This window comes from Theropithecus gelada, chromosome 2, assembly GCF_003255815.1.
Source record: "Theropithecus gelada isolate Dixy chromosome 2, Tgel_1.0, whole genome shotgun sequence".
In the NCBI taxonomy this organism is placed as follows: Eukaryota; Metazoa; Chordata; class Mammalia; order Primates; family Cercopithecidae; genus Theropithecus; species Theropithecus gelada.
The window spans coordinates 120,288,097-120,314,544 of record NC_037669.1 but is presented as its reverse complement, the minus strand read 5'-3'; the positions used below and the strand labels follow the sequence as shown (position 1 = coordinate 120,314,544).

The window sequence follows — 26,448 nt, the reverse complement described above, 5'->3', positions numbered from 1 at the left end:
CACAGGCCCTATTTAGGCATTCCTCAGAAAATCTAGAGGAACTAGGTATTGATTTTTGCCTACCATAGACAGACATAGACACACTGAAGGAAGCCACTTCATTGTTTTTTTTTCATGTGAATTATTTCAAGATCTACATTATTCTTACTAATATATGGCCCATCAGGCTCTGCCTCACTTTCATCACGTTTGTGACAAAAGTAATAATAAATGAATGAATGGAAGTATCTTTAAAAAAGTGGTGCTCATGAGGCTTTTTTTGGCCGCTCAAAGAATTCCTTTCTCTTGCACCCATTTCTCAGTCCTAATCAGTCAGAGGGCAGATCAGAGTTCTCAGAGTCGGTTCTTTCCCATGGCTTCCAGGTGGGTTATGAAGCACAGTTCTCCTACTCAGTGTATTCTGTGGTAGCTTCCTGCCTTGTTGATTTATTTATTTTTGGATAAATTGGTTGGTCTTATTGGGTATAGGCCATCCAGGACTTTCTAACAGGATGTGTTACGGGGATCCACTGGTAAGGCTATCCTTTGGAATGTGGAGCCCATTTTTTTCCAGAAACTTCACAGCGATGGGCAGTTCTGTTGCCCAGCTGAGCCTGGTCTCCAGAAAGCAAGGTGGGAAGTTGGAGTCGTCCAATTTTCTTACCTAGAGACGTTCAATTCCATTGATAAAACTCTTAATAAATACTGATTCTGTGTCAGGTGCTGTGCCAGAGCAGGAGATAGAAGGGAAGATGTTCCTGCCCTCAGGGATCTCATATTCAGTTGCTTTTAGCTTATGAAGTGAAAATATCATTGAATTGGAAGATGTGGACTGACCGGAAGGAAGCAGTATGACCTAGTGTATAAGAGTGGAGACCTGGCATCCAAACCTTGGTTCAAATCCCAGCTCTTTCACTGAGCAGCTGTGCGATCTTGTTACTTGAGCTCTCCACATCTCGGTTTCATTTTTTTCCTTTTGTAAAATGGGGATAATAATAGTATCTTCCCCAAAAGTATTATTGTAAAGATTCAAGGAGATGCTTTTTGGAATGTACTTGGAAGATGCAGGGTATATAGTAAGCGTTTGTAAATAGTGTTTATTATTATTCAGAGGCAAGGACCCTGAATTCTAGTTCTGTTTCCCACTGAATAGTTTAGTGATCTTGAGTAAGACTTATGCCTCCGAATTAAAAGGCAAGGAAAGAGGTAGAAAGGGAGTTACTGTATTTAGGCCAATTGGTCCTGATTATCAAAGGGGAAATTGGGTTACACTACACGCTGGGGGCAAAAAGTCTGTCTGAGATACAGAGATTTCCCTAGGACATCCTAGTACTTCCATGTGTTTTGGTTAAAGTCAGTGGAGGCTGGGCACGGTGGCTCATGCTTGTAATCCCAGCACTTTGGGAAGCCGAGGTGGGTGGATCACTTCAGGTCAGGAGTTCAAGACCAGCCTGGCCAATGTGGCGAAACCCCATCTTTACTAAAAATGCAAAAATTAGCCAGGTGTGGTGGTGCACACCTGTAATCCCAGCTATTCGGGAGGCTGAGACAGGAGAATCGCTTGAACATTCTCCTGATGAACATTCTCCGGGAGGAGGAGGTTGCAGTGAGCTGAGATTGTGCCACTGCACTGCAGCCTGGGTGACAGACTGAGACTTCCTTTCAAAAAATGAAATAAACAAACAAATAAAGTCAATGGATCACCACAACGGCCTGTTTTAGGCAGGACTGCTCTGAACCTTGGTATTCTCAGTTTAGAAAATAAAAGGGCAGAGTAGAAGGGGTTAACTACTTAAACTCCCTTTCAGGTGTACACTTCTCAAGTTCAAAATCTCCATTCTACTTCTGACTTGCTGTGCTTTGTACACCAAGGTATCTGGGAAAATAGTCAGTTTTATTTTCAGATTACCACGATAGATGTGAGTAGCTCAGTAATAAGACTGTGCAGCTGAAATTCAAATACAAAACACACCTACTTCATATGAAAAATGTCAAATGACAGCATGAAACAAGATGTTTTTCCTACAATGTCATTCTGAATGGAGAATTACAAAGCTGGATTTCAATGACTGGGCTCTTTTGCTCGCTACAAATGTAAGATTATAGTATAAAAATGGCTTGTTTAAGCTTCTGCTTACACCTAAGCAGAAGAGGTGGTCATTCCTTCCTGTTATAATAATGCCGAGTCCTGATATCAATCGTTTTCCTTGTGTGTGGGCCTGCTTAACTGAAGAAATGTGAGCTGTTGATTTTCATGCAGGTAACCGCCTGGCCAAGTGCTGTGTTGGGAGGTTTATGTAGGAATCCAACTGCATGAAAATCTGCTTCACAAAACCTGCAATACCAGACAGGGCTTTCCAAACTTTTTCCCCACAAAATTATTACTTGATATGTTCCTGTCAATTGCCGCCAGTATTAAACTGATAGAGGACAAGTTAAACAGCACACTTGTGTTTTCAAAGGGTCGTGTCAACTTTTAGATTGTTTTCAGGGGACAAGATATAAAATGTAATTTTCTTCTGTTTCAGAGAGATGAATTGTTATTAAGTTAAAATTGATTTATTAAGTGATTGTCTTCTAAATATCAGAAAAGATATTTCTCTCAATCAGAAGAGCTAATTGATTTCAGAAACATAATGCTACCTGTTTTCCTTAAAGGTATTGTTACTATAAAATAATAATGGACTATCATTATAGAGAAAATTTATTAAGTGGGAGAAAGATCCATAACATCACTTTAACACACTTACTATTGTATTAGTTTGAAAATATTTTTATATAAGAGATGTGACAGTCACAATGTGATTTTTTTGTTCAGTTTCTTTTTCTCTGGCAAATTTATTTTCACCCTTGAACACTCATTAGTTTGCATTATTCAAGAAAAAAATGTTGATTAATCCACGTTCTAATTAAATGCCATAGTTTTTCTTTTAAAGTTATTAATTCTGATACTTGGATTAAAAAATAACCCAATAGACTCAAGTGACATAATACAGTTTACCTGTCACTCTCTTTTCCTCTCCCTCTTTTTTATCTTTCACTTTCTCTTGAATCTGGGAAGTTACACTGCGGTTGGCTTCAGTAAGTGGGACCCCAGTCTCACACAATGTGTAATTAGCAACTAAATAAAACCAAACACTTTCTGTCCACTGGGCTTTCGCAGGAGAGGAGGACTGGATAGGCTTTGCCACCTCTCTAGCCTGGTTGTCTTTACCAACTGTTTTTGGAAGGACACAGCATTATTGAATAAAGAAAATCCCATAGCTCTTTTATTTTTGGTAAATTTTTTCTCATCAATAATTTTCTAAAAAATGAGTGACTTAAAGCATAATCCCAGTTAAATTCCCTTTTGAAGCAGACCTGACATTAGCTTTCAGGGGTGAAGAGAAACAGCACAGGAGGTCTATTGCTCAAGTGATTCCATCATTTTAAATTTAAGTTTCTGAAAACCTACCTTCAACAAAAGAAGAAATTGCTTTTCTTAAATTTAGAATTCTGTTAGCAGAGTGGTAAGTGTGTTAGTTGTAAATCTTGACACCATAATAAACTGAACTTAAAAGGTAGGGGGAGGAGAGAAAGAAAGAAAAGCCAGAGACCTAGAGAATAATATTCAAAGCATATAATGAACAAAAGATTAGTATAAATAATATGTATTTAAAAATTCCTACAGATTTTTAAGAAAAAAAGCAAACAATATGGCAGAAAAAGGGGAATGGTTACGAGCAAGCAATTCACAGAAAAGGAAGTCCATATGGCCAAAAAACACATGAAAAGTCCTCATGAGTCATCAGAGAGATACAGATTACACCCATTTGAAGCTACTTCAGACTTATTATTTAAGCAGCGATTTTAAAGTTTGATAACATTAGGCGCTAGCAAGGATGTGCATAAAAAATAAACATTGCCTCTCTATAGACCCCCTCATAATCTGTACGTAGTGGACCAAGATTTTGTTTCATGGAAAACAACAGTGAGAACAAAATGTGGCCCAGCATTTGCAACTCTTCTCAATAACAGAAGAAAATCCTGAGCATAGTTGGACAGTGTTTTTCATTTCCAATGAAAAATTATCTCCAATTAATCTTTGACTTATTTTAATTCAGCCTATGAATTGCATTGCTGTGGTCACATATATAACCACTTTCACCACGTGTCTGGAACTTACAATAACACATAGCAGAAAAGAAAAGACACCCCTCCTTCCCCACATTAGTACCCTTTCCAGGGTCTTGTAACTCATTTTTCCCCTCACCCTGATTGGGAGCAACCTGCCTCCACTTCTTCCTTCTGACTCTTTCCTCTCCTTATTCTCTGGTTCTAAACTGGTATGACTACTACTTCTGATAATGCATTTTGTGGCCTGAAAATGCATTATCACTTCACAGTCTAGGCTCCACCCAGAGCTGTCAGCCCCCTGAGGACATGGCTCATGTTTCAGTCTTTTTCAGGGTTCTATATTGAACCTAGCAAGCTTCTTGCAACAAATATTTTTTAATTGATCCACAGACTCCTCAGCCTGGGTAATTGCTGTGTGTGTACCTTCGTACGAAATATATGTGCAGTTTTCCACTTAAATTGCTTTGGTTGGTGGTGCCTTAAGCCTCAGTTCTATTGGGGTGTCATGAAGAGAGTACTGGATTAGTAGCTACAAGTCCAGACTAATCTGTTGTGGACAAATTGTGTGTCTTTAGACATATCATTCTACCTTTTGGAGCCTCAGTTTCTTTGTCTACAAATGAGGCTAGAATATCTGCTCTGCTTACCCCACAGGGTTATGACAAGGATTAAATGAAAAATGCTACATGGAAAAGTGGTAAAAACTTTAAAAGGCTACCCATGGGGTATTGTTGATCATGTGTTGTTTGTAGAACAGGACATGACCGCCGAGTAAACAGACAACCCACAGAGTGGGAGAAAATCTTCACAATCTATACATCTGGCAAAGGACTAATATCCAGAATCTACAACAAACTCAAACAAATTAGCAAGAAAAAAACAAATTATCCGTTCAAAAAGTGGACTAAGGACATGAATAGAAAACTCTCAAAAAAAGATATACAAATGGCCAACAGACATACGATAAAATGCTCAACATCACTAATGATCAGGGAAATACAAATAAAACCACAATGTGATACCACCTCACTCCTGCAGGAATGGCCATAATCAAAAAATAAAAATATAATAGAAGTTGGCATGGATGTGGTGAAAAGGAAACACTTTTACACTGCTGGTAGAGATGTAACCTAGTACAGCCACCATGGAAAACAGTGTGGAGATTCCTTAAAAAACTAAAAGTAGATCTACCGTTTGATCCAGCAATCCACTACTGGGTATCTACCCAGAGGAAGAAAAGTCATTACAGGAAACAGATACTTGCACACGCATATCTAGAGCAGCACAATTCGCCAATTGCAGAAATGTGGAATCAGCCCAAATACCCATCAATCAACAAGTGGATAAAGAAACTGTGGTGTATATATACACTGGAATACTACTCAACCATAAAGAAGAATGAATTCATGGCATTCGCAGCAAACTGGATGGGATTGGAGACTATTATTCTAAGTGAAGTAACTCAGGAATGGAAAATGAAACATCATATGTTCTCACTCATAAGTGGGACCTAAGCTATGGGGATGCAAAGGCATAAAAATGATTCCATGGACTTGGGGGACTCAGTGGGGAGGGTGGGACGGGGGTGAGGGATAAAAGACTACAAATTGGGTTCAGTGTATTTTGCTTGGGTGATGGGTGCAACAAAATCTCATAAATCACCACTAAAGAACTTACTCATGTACTCATACCACCTGTTCCCCCAAAACCTATAGAAATAAAAAATTAAAAAAATATAAATCAGGATAGTAAACCACAGAGGCAGCAATGAGATTTCCCAATGCTTCTGTCATTGTTTAGCTGCAGTCTTGCTACAAGAAACATTATTATTATTATTCCTTTTTTTTTTTTTTGAGACAGAGCCTTTCTCTGTCGCCCAGGCTGGAGTTCAGTGGCACGATCTCAGCTCACAGTGACCTCTGCCTCCTGAGTTTAAGCAAGTCTCATGAGTCAGCCTCCTGAGTAACTAGTATTACAGGCGCACACCACCACACCTGGCTAAGTTTTGTATTTTTAGTACAGATGGGATTTTGCCATGTTGGCCAGGCTGGTCTCAAACTTCTGGCCTCAAGTCAACTGACCGCCTGGTCTTCCCAAAGTGCTGGGATTACAGGTGTGCACCACTGTGCTTGGCCAAGAAATATTATTCACATGTAAAACTCCCATTAATGGTTAATGTGCTGACCAAACGAACCCTATTGATATTCTAGATGGTTTAGATGAAGCTTCTTTTGGGTCGTTTAACTTGAATAATTGCATCTCATTCTCTCTTCTATTAACACCCTTCCATTTAAAAAAAATTCAATATAACATTTGCCACCATGATGCCTTTCTAGGCATACATCTGCTCTCTCATATCTCGCCTTCACCTTCCTCTCCCTCTCTTACTGGTGTGCACCCCGCCCATTTGCAAAGATTTATATTGCTGGGCCTCCTGCTGCAAGAAAGATGCACTCACATCAGTTCAACAAACACTGTTTTTGTTTTTGTTTTTGAGATGGAGTCTTGTTCTGTCGCCCAGGCTGGAGCGTAATGGTGCAATCTCGGCTCACTGCAACTTCTGCCTCCTGGGTTCAAGCAATTCTTGTGCCTCAGCCTCCCAAGTAGCTGGGATTACAGGCACCAGCCACCATGCCCGGCTAATTTTTGTGTTTTTTGGTAGAGATGGGGTTTCACCATGTTGGTCAGCCTAGTCTCAAACTCCTGATCTCAAGTGATCCACCCATCTCAGCCTTCCAAAGTGCTGGGATTACAGGCGTGAGCCACCGCTCCCGGTCCAACAAACACTGGTCTTAAAGGTTGTGTGTAAAGCAAATTTTTGCAAACACGGTATCCCATTTTCATATTAAATAATACATGCACCCTCTTCAGTTTTCATCTGCATTTGGTTAGCTTTGATTCATAGTACATTAGATTTGGTATTATCTCTCCACCACATTCAGCCTTTGATGAGCTGTGAACACACTACTGATAGGGATCCTGGTGATTTCTTTTATTGAATAATGAATCCTTTTCAGTAAATAATTCCATCATTACTATTATGTTCTAGTGATGGATTTTCATATAAGAGCTATGTGTGGGTGTATATTTTCTCCCCATTTCACTTTTGAGTCACTACCCCTTTAAACCCATGTGTGACAAGTATGGAGCACAGATCCTCTCTCCAGTGTCGTCAGAGTGTCGTGGAGTGGCGGAGTAATAAGCAGCAGTGAATGTTACTTAAGCCAGCCCTGACCAGTGGGAATTGTGTCATAGAAATTATAGGTTCTCACTGGAGAACAGAAAATAATTCTGAATCATTTCCAGAGGCTCTGCAGAGGCACTTCCTGTTGTTAGAGATCTGTTGTGCTGAGGTTAGATTGTAGCTGCTGGTCCCTTGCTCGCTGAGGAGGCATGCAGGGACTAGAACGCACACTCTCCAGTTCTGGAGCTGGAAGAAATAATTGGATCTGACACTCTCATTTCATAGACAAAGAAACTGAAACCCAAAAGATGTGCCCAGGGTCATGCTGCTAGTTAGAGGCAGTAGTCCCAGGACACAGGGGTCTCCCTCCAGTTCACTGATTTTGGTTTTATTTCATGAAGTTTATGTTTTAGCAGTTTATCCTTTTGCAGAGGCAAGGTAGCTTTCTACAAAGCCTCTAGTCTCTGAAGCCAGACGAATCTGTGTTACAGTCCTTGCCCTACCTGTTACAAGTGTATATTCTTTCTAAGCACTGGTTTCTTCATCTAAAAAATGAGGATAATGTCCACCTTGTAGGATTGTTGCCGTAATTTGTGTTAATGTATATGAAATGCCTGGTGCATACTAATTAAAAAGCAAAGTGTTGTCAGTACTCTAGGTGATGGGGGTGGACCAACTGCTACCTCTAATTTTAATGTAACTTGCACTTTCTATAGCACTTGTTTGGCAACTAAGTCTTTCCTGTCTTTCCTGCTTTGGGCTTTATGTGGATTCAGGCCCTGTAGGCCTATTTTGAGAAGTGAGTGGGTTTTTGTTTTGTTTTGTTTTGTTTTAGGACTTCTAGAAATTCAATAATCTGGTTCTTGCTATGGAAACCTTGATTGTTAGAAGGAAATCTCTAGTCTCTTTAGGCTCTGAAGACCAGGATAAATAGATTCTGTGCTCTGCCCTTACTATTTCAAGGCAACTTCAGTTGTTTCACAAGAAAGAGAACCAAGTTGGCATAGGAGGTGAGACCTACAAGCAGTAAGTAGAAATTCCTGGCCTGGCAGGGGTGGGGTAGAGTAGGGTAGCATAGTAGAGGAGACCCTACCTGGGCTCTTCGCTAACTGAGATGAGCAATGCAAGGAGGTAATGGTTAACTGCAGTAGTAGCTAAGGGAACTAGGAAATAAGTGACTAGTCAGGGTCTAGTCCTCTCCTTGGGAGTGGGGCTGCCATGCTTCTGCTGAGCTGCTGGATTTGAGCAGGCTATAGTTAAATAGAGGCAGTTGCAGATAAAAGGCTGGGGGCTGCATGTGTTCATGTGCATGTGTCCATGGTGGTTATTTTCAAGCTAAGCTAGAACAAGAGTTGTGCAAATTGTCTCCCTCTGTGATACTTTTCCTAGGAACAGGGAGTGACAACAGCTACCTTGATAGGTCTGTAGACAGTGAGGAGCAGAGTTGTCTAAACATCCGGAACCCTGCAGCTTGGTGAAGAAAGGAGTGAAAAAAATGTCAGAGGGAGGCTGAGCTTGACTTCCTCTTCTTGCTGGTGTAGGGTTGAGGGTCACCAGCAGAACAGTGTGGGAAAGAGCTGGCTGGCTGGGCCTTGGTTCCTCCTTGTCCTGTGGATAAACAGATGATCTCAGCTTCTTGTCCTATTGAATGACCCCTTCCCTGCTATTACTAGAAAATGAAGAAACAAGTGGAAAAGGGGAAAAATACTGCACCAGAAGAGTAATGGAAAAAAGCAAGAAATGAAGGTAGAAAAATAAAGTGAGGAAAGTTGCCCTTAGGAGCTTTGGCATTTTGTGGAGTGGTTCATACTGGAATTGGATTGAATTGAATATGATTCATGTAATGCATCTTTAAATTAATAATATGCTGCTGCTATTATAAATTTTCCAGCCTGAAGGAGCCATGGCAATCATCTATGGTTGCGCTTCTGTTTTACAGAAGAGGAATTTCAGGCCCAGAGAAGCAAAGGGACCTGTGTGAGGTGAGGCTAACACAGTGAGGGAGGGCTGTGCTGAAACCACCGCCCAGCTCCACCCTCTGGGTGCTTGCTTCCTCGACATTGTTTTGGTTCCAAGCATGCAGAGCTCATCTGGTTTTTCTTCCTCTCTGTACCTCTGCTCATTTCTGCCAACCCTTTTACCGGAAGTGGAGGAGTCCTTCCAGCTGAGAATAAAAGGGGGGGCGATTGGAGTCAGGTGAAGAACTAAGGAGAGGAGAGGTCATCTTTCTCCTTAGTGTTTGAAGCTGGAGCTAAGTTCTCAAACAAGATTTCAGTGTCATCGTTAAACATTAGCCAACAAATAGCAAAAATGGACCCTGATTCTACAGCAAAGAAATGTTCTTTTTCTTGTACAATTTTCAGTTCAGTCTCCTGAATTGACTTTCTATTTCCAGCTTCTCTCCTCTGTCTCTTGCTTCTCTCCTGTCGCATCCATCCCACTCGCTGTTGTCAGAACCTTCCATCACTGTCCCGGTCACAACCACCTTTGGTGGCTCCCACTGCCTGTGGCTTAAAGTCTAATCTCCTTACTTCAGCAGTCAAGGTCTGGGAGAGATGAGTTTCACTCATCCTACAGCCACCGAGCTTGTCATAAAATGCTTCTCTAAAAAACTGCAAGAAGCGGAGCCCAAAACAAATTCTGGTGAGGATCACCTTATAGTTCAGTTAAAAAAAAAAAAAAGAGAAATGAAACAAAACAAACCCCAAAGCCAAGACTTTTGCTTTAACATTTAAAGAAAGGTGAAATAGACCACCCTGAGAGATATGATGCAGTCATGCTACAAGTTACACCTTAAAAATTCATTGACAACTGATATTATCCTACTTTTAAACTTAGAAATTGGCCCTTGCATTCAAGCTGAGATTTCAAGCTGAGATGAAGCTGGTAAATTTATTTTATTTTCTAATGACTGATCTCCTCTTGATTTTTTGGTTTGTTTTTGGTCTTATGCTAGGAAAGGCTTGATGTTCTTTGCCTAAAGAGGGGAAAATCACCTTAAAAGTCCAAATAGTAGGCCAGACGCAGTGGCTCATGCCAGCACGTTGGGAGGCCAAGGCAGATGACTGCTTGAGCCTAAGAGTTCGAGATCAGCCTAGGCAACATGGCAAAACCCTGTCTTTACAAAAACAAAAAACAAAAATACCCCACAAAAATTAGCCAGGTGTGGTGGCGCATGCCTGTAGTTCCAGCTACTCCGGAGGTGGGAGGATCAGTTGAGCCCCGCTAGGTCAAGGTTGCAGTAAGCCATAATTACAGCACTGTACTTGAGCCTGGGCAACAGAGTGAGGCACGGTCTCAGAAAAAAAAAAAAAAAAAAAGAGAGTCCAAACTCGGCCTCTAGGCTTGGTGTGGTTGAGATCCATTAGTTAATGGCTTAATGATGATATCTCTGGTAAGTGATTTCTGAAAATTGGAAACAAATAGAATGATTCAAAACTGAGAAAGAGGCAACTATTTGTTTATCTGTACTTCTCACTCCCAAGCCCGGACACTGGTAAAGTCTTTCATTGTGGGGAATGAGATGCATTTTCACTTTGTACTGCTCAGCAGATGCCCCCAGGCCTTCTATCCTAACTTTCCCTAGGATAAAAAGTATCTAAAAATGAATGTAATTTCTTTTCTCTTTTTCCCATGCTTTTTTTCCAACCCCCACCCCCAACAATAGCGTTAGGAGTACAAGTGGTTTTGGTTACATGGATAAATTGTGTAGTGGTGAGGTCTGGGCTTTTAGTGCACCCATCACCCAAATAGTGTGCATTGTACCCACAGGTGATTTTTTTATTCCTCACCCCTTCTTTTATTGTTGACTTAATTTTCTTTTTCATTCTCTCACTCAACATTTCCTTAATATACTCCAGTCCATCATCCAGATTAAACTTTAGTACTCTCTAAAACTAAACAAAATGGCCTTTCAAATTACTTGCCTTCCTTTCAAAACCCCCATTCTGTTTTGCTTAATAAATATCCCTTCTGCCATCAGTTCTCCCATTACAGCTTATTAGTCTCTCTGTGCTATGCCTGTGCTCTTGCTTTGGGATAATCAAACAATCTGAGCCTTCACTGAAAGAAATGAGTTCCTGGCACATGTAGATACATCTTGAACTTCTAGAATATTAATTTAAATCTAGAGATGTAGTGTGTATTGCTGATAGTTTAGGGTAAATCTGTCTTTCACAAACCACTCACAGGAGCCTTGAGGATCTAGGCCTTTGTTTTTGTAAGCAGTAAGTTATATTATGTTGGCCATTAGGGCCTGTAATTGTGTTTCCTTGTGACAGTTACATGAGACAATTCAAATCACTTCACTGATGAAGAAAACTAAACCAAAACAACAAATCTTGAACATAATCTTCCACATACCTGAGTCAATTGGGACTTCATATTGTTTTTATTTTAGCAACAATATTGTTTTTATTTTAGCAACTATACTCAAGACAATGGTTCCTATCTTTGTTAATGCTTCCTGGTCTGGTTTTCTCCCATTATAGCTTCAGTTTTTAGTATATTTGTTGAATGATTTAATGAATAACTAAATGAATAAAAAGGTATTATTTCTTTCTTAGATGTAGTGACAGTCCTAGAAAAAGTAAGACTTGGCCGGGCGCTGTGGCTCACGCCTGTAATCCCAGCACTTTGGGAGGCTGAAGTGGGTGGATCACAAGGTCATAGGTTCGAGATCAGCCTGGCCAATATGGTGAAACCCCATCTCTACCAAAAACACAAAAAACTAGCTGATCATGGTGGTGCATGCCTGTAGTCCCAGCAACTCGGGAGGCTGAGGCAGGAGAATCTCTTGAACTTGGGAGGTGGAGGTTGCAGTGAGCTGAGATTGCGCCACTGCACTTCAGCCTGGGCAATAAAGGGAGACTCTGTCACAAAAAAAAAAAAAAAAAGAAAAGAAAAAAAAAAAGAAAAGGAAGAAAGAAAGAAAGAAAGAGAAAGAAAGAAAGAAACAGAGAAAGAAAAAGTAGGACTTGTCCAAAGTCCCATACCAAATCTTTGAACTCCTGGGCCTAATTCTCTGCTAAGGCAATGAAGATAGACCTGCAAAGTAACTCTCTTATTATCCATGCACTTGTATAAGATCCATTAGGATTGATCAGCTTCTGAGAGAATTTTTAAATTGCAGATGGGCTGTATAGATGGTGAGGATCATGGTGTCAGATGGCATGGTCTTTGAATCTTGACTCTAACCTTCACTGGCTGTGAGAACTTGGGCAAGTCATTCAAATTTTATAATCCTCATCTGTAAAATGAGGATAATAATATCGACTTGATATGATTAAATGAGTAAATGTGATTGCTACTATTATTATAAGTATTATATTATAGTTGTCTAATTATTCTTGACTTTAAGAAGAGCACTCAATAAGTTGCTATATTGGAATCATATGTGTAAAGAGATGATATCATAGTACTCAAATGACAAGTTTTCTCTAGATTCTTAATGTGTTGTAATGGGATCAGAATATTTATTTATAACTGTAGGTTGAAATAGACTTGGGGGCAGAAAGGAAGAACAGAGGCTATTCACTAAGACAGTATTGAAACAAGGAATTCTTGTTTCTGTTTTGATAGTTAAATTCTCTACTGGCATATTTCAGCTGTCTATATTAGGAATTTATTTCTGGCACGACAGTCTCTACTCATTCAGATATTTTCTTCCTCTGCATTGTGATGCTGGAATAGAAAGTGTGTCAAAAGTCTTTGTGACTAGGACAGAATCTAAAACGAATCCCAAACTGTCTGTGTAGTTTGTTCCTACTCAGTATCAGGATAACCAGTCAGCTCCAGGGGAAAATAAAAATAGTCAAAATGGTTGTTTGGCCTCTTTTAGAGGTAGCAATGTTGCATGATTTTAAAAAAAACCTCTTGGGAGTCTATTCCTTCAGCGTTTTGTAGATGAGTCATAGTCGCCACATGACTGTTTTCTGTAGTGAGAGTGACTAACAGATTCAGTTTCAAATGTCAGGGTCCACACATGGAGATTACTGACAAGGATAAACCAGAGTCAGGTGCACTCAGAGCAAGGCAAGATCATAGTGCCCTCTGAAATGACACAAACAGAATTAGCACAAAATACAAGAGATGTGTCCCTTACAGAAATAACCCAAGCACTCTGATGGTTTATTTATTATTGGTGGTTAATCAGTGGCATCTACCAGAACTCTCTAAAGGAGACCAATAAAAGATCATCACTAATGTAAGATTCAAGTGCCATGCCATCTGAGACCGTGATTCTCACCATCTGTACAGCTCATCCACAATTAAACAACTTTCTCAGAAGCAGACTAATCGTAATGGATCTTATACAAGTACATGAATAATAAGAATGATTTTGCAGGTTTATCTTCATTGCCTTAGCAGAGAATTAGGCCCAGGAGTTCAAAGATTTGGTAAGGGGCTTTGGACAAGATGCCACTGACATAAGTAAGATAGGGTTTGAGTTGAGTATTATAACATGTCTAGAATAATACCCTAAGGAAGATGGGGACTGCATAGAGACTAGAGAAATCCATCTTTTACCAAAATAATTTGCCAGTTTCTTCACCACTAGGGAAACAGAGAGAACAAGACCCTTTTTTTGAAGAACACAACTATTCTAGTAACCTGAATAGTGTTCTTAGGTGGAGTTTGAAAGAATTCTCTTGCCTCTGTTGCAGCCTGAATGGCACATTTCATGAGACTGTCTGTCCAACTCCATTAATCCTGATGTTGTGCCCACAGGTTATCTTTGACCACTCATTTGGTTTTCTCACGATCCCACTATTAGGAAGGAAATAGCCTGGGCCACACTTAGAAGCATCTTCTATTGTGTGTGGCTAGATTGGCATCTAGCTAACAAATCCGTCTCTTGGGACCTGGGGAGCATGGCTAGATTCTTCAGAGCTGGATCACTCTTGATAAAACGGATACAATTAAGTTTCTGTACCAAATTAGCCTGATCAGCCTGTGAGACAATCGTGACCCTACAAAGCCCTACCTGAGAAGCTAGCTCTGGGGTTTCTTTCCCCCTCTTACTTGCTTCTCTTTTCAATATAATCTTTACTGAAATACCATCTGGTTTTGTCTTAAAATGATTCCTGAGAAGTTACATATAAATGGAAAATTTTAGTTCAATTGATTTAAAAAAGTCTTTTATCAATGTGATCTTTGTCTATACTAGTGAAATGCATCGTGGTGATCAATCCAGGCAAAATACCCTGCCCCTGAAGCAGAAATGGTTTGGGAGTTGTCTTTTTTCACTTTCTTGGCCACTCCCAATCTTGCTTAAATCCATCTAATTGCCCAATTGCCTGGTCTGTGGGATTATGAATCTAATATCTTGCCACTTACAGTAAACTCTGGGTGAACTTTGCCTCATTCTCAAATGATAGGAGCCATGGACTCTGCCCTCTTTCTTCCTGAGCACACTGTTTTCTACGGTGATCATTACCTGAGTGGTGGCATTGATCATAAATATCTTCTAGACCAGAAAGTATGTCAAACTCTGCCCTAACCAGCCTCTTAATGTGATAGATGGACCAATACAGCATGAAGGATAACAAGTTGTGGGCATTCTAGACAAGGTCCTGGAATGAGCCTCAGAGCACACGCAATCAGTCATTTCTATCCATCCTGTGGGGTTGTTCAAGGAGTGAGGGAGCCTGAGAGTGGGAAATGCCATGTTATTTATCCTTGGGAAATAGCAGTATTAGTGTGAAGGGCAAAGCACTGGACTGGGAGTCAGGGAATCTAGTCACCATACTGCTTTTAACTGAGCAAACCTGGGCAACTGGCTTCACCTCTCTGGATCTCAGTTTCTATTCTCATCAACTGAATGGATTAGCTTAGATGATTTCTATTAAATGCTTATTGAATGAAGTGTGGAGGAAATGTGGCTAGAGAGAAAGGGAAGTAAGAAATAACTGATCTCAGAAACCTAAATATACAGAGACTAGATTAACTTGGCTATAAGGTGAAATTTAAGACCATAAGCCTGGATAAATTATTAGGAGCATGTAGATGAGGGAAAAATTCAACCGTCTTACGAAGAGGGCGGAAACTCTGGGGTCTGAAATCCTATCTCTTATATGCTCTGTGTGCAGGCATCTTCATCTTTCTGAAGCCTCCCTCATCTAGAAAATAGAGAGACTGTGATAATTTATATGCAAGCATGAACAGCATATTATTTACAGAACCACCAGAGATTAAGATGCCTTCTGTTCAGGCTGTGACTCCATAATCTCTGGCAGTTTGAAATGAGGCAGGGGAGGATGTGTGTGGCAGGCAAAGGATGTCATGCTCATGTGTTGGTGTACTGTCTGTCTGTGTTTCTGAAGAGTGCTCTCATGTAGAAACAGCTCAGAGTCTTATCTATCACCTGCTTGTAACGAAGGAACAATGGTATAGCTTCACAGTGAACAATGGAAAACTTGAGCTTCGTGAATATTTAATAGTCACTTTGTGTGTTACATTGGGTTATGCTCAAATGATGGCTAAAATTCCCGAATGCAGCACAGAGCAGGAAAAAGCTGAGAACTGAGAGGAGGGACTAGGCTCTAGCTCTCATACTGCCATAAATTTGCTAGCTGACTTTGGGCAAGTCATTCAACATCTCTGGGTTTTAACTACTTCAACTATAAAACATAGGGAAAAGAGAACACTAGGGTGATTTCTGAGATTTCTTCTAGTTGTAAGATTGGACTCCATGAGCCCTGAATTCAAATGATATTCCTAAGATACTCATAAAAATCCTGTTCAAAGGATAAGCCCCTGGCGGAATAAATACATCCACCTGTCTGTATTCAAGTTTCTTCAGTCCTTCCAATATGACCTCCCACCAGCCAGGTAAGCACATCAGCCTTCACGTGTATCATTTCTGTTCACACCTTCAGCGTTTGCTTATGCTGGTCCCATTTCTGCAATAGCTTTCTCTTTCATTTATCCGTCTGAAAAAATATTATATGCCATTCAAGATACTGTTCAATTATAATTTCCTCTGCGGAAGTGAATTGTTTCCTGGTGGTCTCTCCTTGGAGGCTCCCTCATAATATGTTACAGCATGTATCATGTTGCATACATAATTAATGGGGATGACATCTGTGGAACTTTCAGATTACTGGTGACTTGAGGCAGGGATTACGTCTCATACCCAGTGCCTAGATAGGCCAATGCTTGTCATAAAACAAGTGCATATTACAATGTTTCTTCAATAAATTGCAAAGATAGTGGTTTTAGAATCATGATTTGCTGATTTTACATCCCTAAATGCCATCCTTTAGGCCAGCCCTCACATTATAGGCATAGTAACCTGCTGGGAATCCTTGCCCCTGCAGAGGTTGGAGGAGGCATTTTGTGGAAGCTTCTGAGGGCTAATTTTAAAATCACTGATCTCTGACCCCATTGTTTTATTTACTGGTGAACTTACTGGAAGTCTGGTCATGCTTCTGAACTACAACTATTACAGATCTCACATGAGCATGGCAGGATTTCATCTGTGGGAGGAGATGAAAAGTAAACTCTCTCTGTCAGTATCAATTGGAGAATTAGGGACCAGGAACAGCACATTACTCTGAGCAATATTTTTCAGTGGGGGTGTAGTGCTATTGGCATTTTGGGCAGGACATTTTTTATGCTGCAGGATTGTTCTGTCTAGTGCAGGATATTTAACATTCTAGATCCCAGTCCACTAAAAGCCAGTAGTAACACCCCTCTCCTCCAGTGTCTGTGCCAATACAAAATACCCCTTATTGAGGTCACATTGCCCCAGGTTGAGGATCATTAATTTAGAAGAAACCAGGAGGCTTCTCCTATTGTAAGTGTCATTTTCTAGATTTACAAATTTAGATCCAAGCTCTTCTTAACCTTAAAGACATTGATTTAGCTGTTAACCCTGGTTCAGAATTGGGTATCAACAACTTGAGAGTAATTTCTGACTGGGAAAGACTGAAAGGATGGCAAATCCATCTCTTTCCTTTGGACACTCTATGGTTAACAAGGAGCTTCAGTGAATGCCATCTCATTGACCCAATTTGTAATGTGAGGGGCAAGATCTATTACCCCTATTTTAAAGGTAAGGAAGTTCAGCCTTGAAGCAGTGAATGGTGCTGGCCCAAGTGTCACAGGTAGTACATTTCAAAGCTGAGTCTGGAAACCAGATCTTCTGACTCCTAGGTCATCCCACTCCCCACAGAGTAGCTAGAAAACCACAGAGGAAGAAGTAGAGTTATGCATTCTGTAATTGGCCTTGGTGTTGATGGGATATGTAGCTAGTTTAACAAGCCAGAAACTAGAGCTAAAGAAGAAACATATTTGACTACAGTCAGAGCATTCTCAGCTGGTTAGATATACCATATTAAGAGCTAAATGCCCATTTGTATATTCAATACATTGAAATCCACAGTGAAATAGATGGGTACTGTGATGTACTGTACTTATGACTAATTTGTTAATATAGGATTAATGAGAAGAAAAGGATTTTCGCAACACGATTTTGAAAGCTTTAGTCTTAGCCTTGACCCAAGCCTACCTGCAGGAAATGACTCTCTGGGAGCTCTCCCTCTCTACCATAAAAGCTGTCTGGATTGTTACACTGAGTCAAAAACCTAAAGGCAGAAGCTAGAAGACTCTACTGAATAGTGAAGATACGGGGTTGACTTTTATAGCATTAGAAGGTGCTGGATCGATCCTGCATCAACATCCATCTATTTCTTGTGGTGTGGCTAGTCACACATTCTGGGAAGAGGCAGCAGAGTGGTCCTCACCAAATGCAACTGCCTGCAGAGCACCAACATTCAATGCTGAACCATGTAAACAATTGGTCAATAACATCAATTGCAAAAGCACAAGAGCCATCTTACAGAAAGACAATGTGGATTCCCATACACAGGCCTGGAGTTCTATTCACCCTCTTGATTGCTCTTCTAGTAAAAAGTGGAGGTAAAACAGAAATTCTCCAGAGAATTGGCTGGTGTGTCCAGTCGCTATAAATGGCACACATCAGCTATCTGTCTGTCAGATTTGTGGTTTTTATAGAGGCAGTATAGCATGGTAGCACAAACTTGTTACCTGTGTGAATTTGGGCAGGTAATTTAATTACTTTAGTATCCAGGTTTCTCATCTGTAAAATGGCAATGATAACATTACCAACCTTATAAGGTCATAGTAATTGTATAAGTATTAGCTATCATTATCGTTATTGTTACTAGGTAAAGTACTAGCATGAAATTCAGAGCTTCTGATAAGTAATGATGTAAAAATAAGAATCTTGGTTTATGTTCAGTTCTTTGGGCTTAAGGAGGCAAATAATGGATTATTCAAGCTCTTGGCCCTATTTCCTTGAACCATAGAATGTTATGGCTTGCAGGATGTTGTACACTATTTAATCCAAATATCTTCTTTTAGGGATGAAGATTAAAAAGGTAAGAAGAGTTAAATCCTTGCCTAAGTTCTTGCAACATGGATGATGCTGAGGTTTTGAATCTTTTACTCTAGCTCATAGTTCCACCCCTGAAATTTCTACCTGCTGACTGTCCTTGACCAGTAGTTCTTTCACCTGGCGGTACAAAGGGAAATAATCTGAAATCCAAACACATACTCTTTCCTACTCCCTGAATCTTTGATAAAAGATAAACCTGAATCTTTGATAAACTCATCGACTGAACAAGTTTTCATGACTAATGAAATGATGCATGATGTTAAAAAATGCAAAAGAGTGCATTCTATAATTGGCTGAGAGAGAGGAGACTCAAGTAATATTCCTCTGACATTAACTCAGGTGAGTGTTCCTGGGGTCAGTTTCTCTCTAAAGTGAGAGTTCAGTTATGTGATTGTTATAAAATATTGGCATAATAATATGTTGTATAATCTCTAACAAACAGTTAAGCCTTTCCATTTGTGAAGACCCTTTTGTCATCAGAATGTTTAAACACCTGGGTGGAATTGTTTTTTATTTACTGATTATTTTTAAAACATGGAAAAATTTTTTAAAAATGAAGAGACAGTGAGAACCAGCTTGATTATTCGTTGTTCATCGGGTTGGAATATTTTGCCTTTGGCAAATAAGAATCAGTTAATTCTAGGCATTTGCTTATTGACTTGCTAGAATAGAATGAGCTGTTTTTCTTTCATTTTTGCCAGTAATAACCAGTTAAAACTCTTAAAGGGAAGCCTTATTATTCCTGAAAAAGGATAATATTCTGTAAACCATCAGACTGTGATGTTCTCCTCTAATTAATATATGTGCTTTCATTCTAAGCTAAGCTTCTTCTGAATTTAGGAACAATAGCAATTGCCTGCTGCTATTGTGAAGGCCAGCCAAATACTTTCTGAAGGAAATGACAAGTATCCCTTCAATATAAAAGCGGAAAAGACCACATAACTCCATTTAAGCTTTGAGTTTCTGAAGTTGCCTCATCACAGTGAAATGCAAGGCCTTTGGGCTGATGTATGCTTTGTTTCCTGGGTGAAGCAGCAAGACACAATTCTCAGGAGTAGTCTCTCTTGGCCATCACTATTTATGCCCTGAGAAGGGCTAGAAGGGTGGTTATTAGGGTAAAATTTGATATACTGTGTTTGCCTCCTGTTTTATTTGCTAAAGGAAAATGCCATAGGGAATACTGAATTCTAGGTAGAGAGGGTTGGCTAGATGAGTGTATGGCATGAATTAACCTGGAACAATGGTTTGAATTCAACAAATATTTATTGATCATCCACGTGTTCCAAACATCCTTGACCACAGCATTTTCATGTCAATATAGGACATTCTTCAACTATGTTATTGATTAAATGGATGATTGTATGCTAGAAGGATTGGTTTCAAAGCTACATTGTCAGTTCTCTTTATCTCTTGGGATACACAATTAGAGAAATCCTTTAAGCTACAGACAGAGAAAAACTCTTTTCAGCTCCAAGGTTATGGCATTTTCCCCTTTCCAAAATCCAGGCCCTTCCAAGAGGTAAACAAGTCCAATGAAATGAATAAATCATGACATCCAGCAAAATATGTTTATTGTTAAAGCTAGCATCATCTACTAGAAGCCAGAGTTGATAACTTCGCTTATTTTTCCCTTAGTAATATAGTCCCATATGCAACAAAGGCTTGAGGACAGCATGCTTGACCAGAAACAGTGGCTAAGTGTATGTCTCAACTATTTACCTGAGAGAGCATCTTACAAGGTAGTATCTATACCTTCGTCAACTCTTAACAAAGGTAAACTAGATCTCTGGAACTGGAGATAAAATCTCATGCCCTTGGTCATACTCAGCTTGATTCTCAGGTGCTTCATTAATGAATGAATGAATAAATAAAGTGACTTTGTTGAGTTTTCAAGATGATAACAACCTAATAAATGCAGTGAAGAATCATCTGATGGAATAGCCTCATTTCCAGGCTTATTTTCTACAATATCTGAGCACTGTGTTAATCTTTGTGTTATAAGAGAAAAATATTTAAGTATCAAAATGGTGAGCCATTATAGAAGGTATGGCTGCATCTGAAAAGCACTTTTACTTGAAGCATAAATAGCATACACAGATCAAAGTGCAGGAGTAGATCATAGATGCTAGGTTTGGGAGTAAATGTTAGCCAGATGCATAAGGTTCTCCTAATGACCCCAACAGATTTCAACTTAGAGAATGAATAAAGACTCGTTATTTAAGGTTAGAATCCCTAATGTAAACTCAATAATTCAGTCAAGTTAATGACTTTCACTTTTATTTTGGTTTAATCAATGCATGAAATAGAATTATTCTTGTTCAATTCATCTATGAAAATGGATAGAAGCTCATTTCAATTTGTAAATAGTAAGAATATATTTTAAAAATTATCCCTCTCATCCACTCACACTGAGGAATATCCATAATCCTTGTATTTTGTTATTTCTGAAGCCCTATTACCTGATGGGATCATTATTGATTATTACTTAAAAACTATTAGTTGAAAGGTAAAAGCTGTTCCAAACAACTTAGACTTCCTAGTTATTTTTTTTTTAATCCTGAAGAGAAAATGTTCAGGACCAAATAAACTAAACCACAAGGAATGCACAGTATTTCAATTAATAGAATCTAACAAACCAGAAATTTCAATAACTAATTTTTTTCTTCACTATTCTACTTTTCAGTGAAATAAATGACAACAAAGGCAAAAATACAGTCATATCAGGATTAAAACCATTCAGAAATGCATTCAGCCTGAACTACCCTATTTGTACATTGTCTGTACCATATCTATATAAAATAATAAACCATTGCAGATTCAATCATGCTCCTTACAAAGTACTTTCACATGCCTACACTTTGAGTTTCACAATAGTCCTTTGAGGTAGTTACGGCAATTCTCATCAACATCTTACCGATGGAGAAATGGAGCTCTAGAGGGCCTCATAATGTCACCAAGTAGTAAGTGGCACCTATACTACTGACTCCAAGTCTTATATTCTTTGCATGTCTACCATACTATGATTACTAAGACAAGATAAACACACACACATGTTATTACATATCCACATTATCTATAAACTTGGATTTTGAATTGGAACTTTCAGGTTATATCTAAGTCAAAATTCAGGAAATCAGCAAGCCTCACTCATGGAATATTTTACTTTATAATAACATAGAATTCATATGAAGCAAACTCAAGAGTCTACCAGCTCCTTAAGTAAGATACGCACACTCCTTCATAGCCTAATTGTCTTAGGTACCTTTGGGCTGTTGGTGATGTATTAGGCATAAGTGGCTTTTTCTGCCTTTCTTGGCAGAAGCTTCAAGGAAGAGTAGGTCCTTACTTCTTCCCAGTTCCTAGTTCTTCGTTGCTGTGAGGGTATGTTTAGTACTGTCTAAAGCAGCATTATTCAACACAACTTTCTTAAATGGTAAAAATTTTCTGATGTCTGCCCTGTCCTATATAGTAATCATTAGCCATATAGAGTTATTGAGCACTTGAAATATGACTAGAGTGACTGGGGGACTAAATTTTTAATTTTTAAAAGTTTAATTAAAATTTAAATATAAATAGCTACATGTGGCTAGCATACCATGTTGGACAGAGTAGTTCTAGACAGTTTAAGGTTCTGGTTCACAGGGCCCAGAGCACCTCAACAATAGCATTCTTGACAGATCACCTAGTGGAGGTACAAAAGAAGTTATGTATTTAATCACAAATTTTACCTTAATTGACTCTAGAGAAGATTTGAAGCAGAATGTTGGCATTATCAATAAGGAGGCATATGGGAATTTTAAAATAAGGAATAACAAATGGGGAGAATATGTTTGGTAAATATTAAGAGATGAGAGAGCAAAACAGTGCCATTTGAATTGAATTCGAATTTCTAAATGCTAAGTTTTGGAGAAGGATGGAACTATCAATTAAATACAAAAATCCGATTAATGAAGATGAGATTTCACTATGAGCTGGAAAGAGAAGAAAGAGGAAATGAACAGAATATCAGGTTTCAATGTATGTTAGAGTGAACTAGAACTCTATGAACATCTTTAATTGAGATACCTACTTGACAGAATTGTGATAATTCAGTAAAATGATTGATGAAGAAACTACGCATAGTGCCTCACATGTGATAAGCATTTCATAGATATTAACACTTATAATGCTCTTTTTAAATAAAAATCCTTAGGTCTTATTAGGGCCTTTTCCAAGTCCCTGTGAGAACATGGGCAGCTGCTTAGGGTAACCAATTTTGGGAAAATTATTTTTTGGAGAATAGGTCATAGAAGAGGAGATATAGACAACATAGAGCAAGTAAAGAAATGCCACACCACCATTCTCATTTCTGCATTGCTGCTGCAGAAAAAACTGTTACTGAGGAAGGTGGGTCATATCTCCCAGGTATGTCGGGTTAGACAACACTGGAATAGTAGGACCAGAGGGGAAAGAGCTGGAAGACAAAGGAGCTGGAAGAAAGGTAAGGGGAATGCTTGTATGTTAAGTGTTTGTATTTTTGGTATGTTCTTTTATATAGTTCACTGATGTTGACGTTTTGTCAAATATAATCAAAGAAGCAATATGGAAGAGTATTTCAGACACCAGGAAATAGTGGGAAAGGCACTGGGCCTGGAATCAGGTTAACTGGGTTCTAATTTTTCAATCATGTCACTTAGACTAATGACCGTCTTTTGGTTTCCAAGTTTTCTTTCACATAAAACAATGGTGCTAAATGTTATTCAAAGCTATTCTAGTCCTAAAATTCAATACTATAATTCTTAATATGAAAGTACATGTGGACTCTAGTTCTCCAGACTTCCTGAAACCCTGCTACTCTTCTAGAAAACCCTGCTGGTTTAGTTCTCTAACTTGTTTCCATAGTATTGGAGCTGAAGTTGTGTGAACGGTGGTATCTCAAGCGACATGCAAAACCAGTTGGGAGGGTGGGAGTGCATGACAGTGAGTGGGTGAACGGATTAAAGAGAAAAGGGTTGGAAGAGAGGAGAGTGTGTGAAAGAGAAGAGCAGGCCTCCCTTCTTTGTCATTCTCCTGCTATAATCCCCAATAATAGCTATTCAGAGCCAAATACCAAAATGAAGTCATGAAAATGGCTTGGACTTTGAGTTAAATAGATCTGAGTTTGAATCCAATCTCTGGAATCAAGTTTCCGTTTCCTTCTCTGTGTGATACTTATGGTTGGCAGCTATTGTGAAGTATAAATGAAATATTATTACCTAGCTGACAGAGGTATTCAGTACAAACCAGGCCTCCCAAAGTTGGCTCAATCCTTTCCCCATCTTATCTGTAATATAAAAGACTAGCTAAAGAAACAAACATACAGGACTGCTTAGTGATCTTTATCTAAAGCATGTAAATAACATGCAGTGGGGAAAGAAGGGTTCTAAGAAGAGGAAAAAGCTATAACCATGAAGCCCCTCCTTTGTGTAGCCTAACAATTCTCTGATTCCTGAAAGCCACAGAAATGTTTATTATCAAAACAGCATCCCTAACTGCCTTTCAACACTTTACCGACAGGAAGACTCACTGCTCAGGTACAGGAAGTAGAACGAGGAAGCTCCCCAAGTTAGCAAAGCTGGATCCTGAAGTGACACCCGCTTCCTGCACTTCCACCCAGGAAAGCCGAGAACCTTTACCCAGGCGGAGTCCCGGGGAAGCAGAAAACCGGGAAAGGCAAAGCCCCTTCTTTATCTGTTTCTCTAGATCGCTTGCTTAGAACCCTTTACATGGTTCTAACGCAGTTTCTGCTTGCAGGGAATGCGGGTTGCGGCGGTATTAGCACCCAGCCTCCGAGAACTTTCAGCACCGCGGACAGCGCCTTTTCCTGCGCTCGGTCGGAGGAGAGCTACCTTACCCAGGCGCTCTCCTAGACCCTGTACCTAGGGGGAGGCAGGTTGTCATTCTGCGGCCCTTGGGCAACTCGAGCCAGTGACGTACCCCGACACTCAGGCGGGGATCCCTTCGCCAGAGCCCGTTCCTTTGAGTCTCTCCTCTCAAAACCTCAAGGAAACGAGCTTCACACAGGTGGGGGAATGAGGAGTGCCAGGAACAGACGCGAGCCCCGCTGCTGCCTTCCTGCATCTCTTCCCTGCCTTTGCTTTGCTCACTCTTCAATTGCAATATAAAATACTCATTTGGGGAGCGGACGGGGTGACACAGGAGAGAGAAGGAGGGTGGGGGCTCCTCCCCGGTGGCCACGGAGCCCTAGCCTGACCCTCTTGGATTAGAGGGGAGCTGATGTGTTTTGGAGTGGGGGAAGAGAGGAGACTGAGGAGTGAAGCAGTGCAGGAGAGCTCCCCTTGCTGGGGCTGTCGGCTCTGGGCAGGGAGCTCCCCTGGACACCGCTCCCGTCACGTTCTCTTTGCCGCCCCCGGGCGAGTCACCACTCTCCGGGGACAGACGCCCTTCGGGGCGCCACCGGCCTGGTCGGGGAGCGGGGCTCGGCGGGAGTCCCTTTGAGGAGTTTGCTCCCAGGCAAAAGGGCAGACGTTGTTCCCGACCTTCCTTCGGTCTGCGGCTGGAAAAGCGTCTCTGTTTCATGGGCTCGGTCCGAGGTGGAGAACGGAGCTGCCCGTGCGGGGTGCGCGCCAAGGCGGGGGACAGGACGGGCCCGGCGTCTGCCGACACCCAGGCTGCCCGGACGCCGCTCGCGGCTCCCGTTCTGCCTCCCGCTCTGGCGGCGCCGCAGCCGCGCTGGCCCCCGCCCCGCCCGGCAGCTCCCGCGAGTCAGAGCCCAGTGCCCCCAGATTGCGGGCGGTCCGGGCCTCATTCCGGGCCAGAGCCAGAAAGAGCCTGACCCAGCTCCTCCATTCTTCCAGGGAACCCCTTCCCGGAGGGCGCCCTCGGCCTCCGCGCCATATTCTTGGTCCCCCGCTCCCGGTGACTCCGGCTCCCTGGGTCATTCCGGGAGAGGCGGCCATCTCAGTTGCAGGGGTCCCGCTGGGGCGCGGGGGTCGCCGAGGGGGACAAACTGTAGCAAAGGGGGTTGTTCACTCACCCGGGTGCGGGCTGGAGGCGACGAGCTGGCTGCCGAGGTTGGTAGCTGGCCGAACTCACTTCCAGCGCGGAGCTGTTTCTCTAGCTGGGATGGGAAGTGGTGGTGGCGGCAAAGGAAGGCAGGAGGCAGCCGCGGCTGCTGAACAGCTCCTCAATTATTCAGATTGCGCCCCCACCCCCGAACCCCTCCCCGCGCCTGCTCGTCCTCCCTCCAGCTCGCCTGTCTCCGCCTCCTTGGAGTCACGTGGGCTGCCCAACCCCTTACATATTGAGCCCAAGCCTGGCACCAGACCCCCTCCCACCTGGCCTGCCGTCCCCCGTCCCCCCCAGTCTGCCGGTCACAACTCCTCGCTGGCCTTCTGAGGCTCCAGGTGTGACCTCCAGTGTCTTATCTCAGGCTGCGGGGAGGCTGAGGGGGCCGTGTGGGAAAGCAGGGACCAGCAGGACTCTGCAGTGTCTGTGTGTTGGGAAGGCATCTGCCACAGCTCTGCCCCTGCTAGACTGGGCTGTCCAGACCTCCTTCCTGCCCTCTGGAAGCTTCCCTCATCCTCTGCGAAGGCTTCCTTGCTCTTAAACTTCCACATCCCTGAGCCCTACTGGAAACAAAAAATGAGAGAGATTGATTTCTCCTCTCCTCCTAAAGAAGACAAGACCCATCTTCTTCTCCAAAGCTCAAATTTATCTTTGGGTCCACAACATCTTAGGGGTGCAAAGACCATAGACTTGAGATTTG

At 41.1% G+C, this 26,448-nt stretch overlaps 1 protein-coding gene across 1 annotated transcript in view; it reads right to left on the bottom strand.

Annotated features, from left to right (window-relative positions):
• Positions 1-25,880, bottom strand: part of SLC7A14 (solute carrier family 7 member 14) — a 155,373-nt gene extending 129,493 nt beyond the window's left edge. Inside the window, exon 1 of the mRNA XM_025377915.1 lies at positions 25,717-25,880. The gene's annotated coding sequence lies outside the window, so the exon portion shown is untranslated. The remainder of the gene's footprint in view (positions 1-25,716) is intronic.
• Positions 25,881-26,448: the final 568 nt, after the last annotated feature.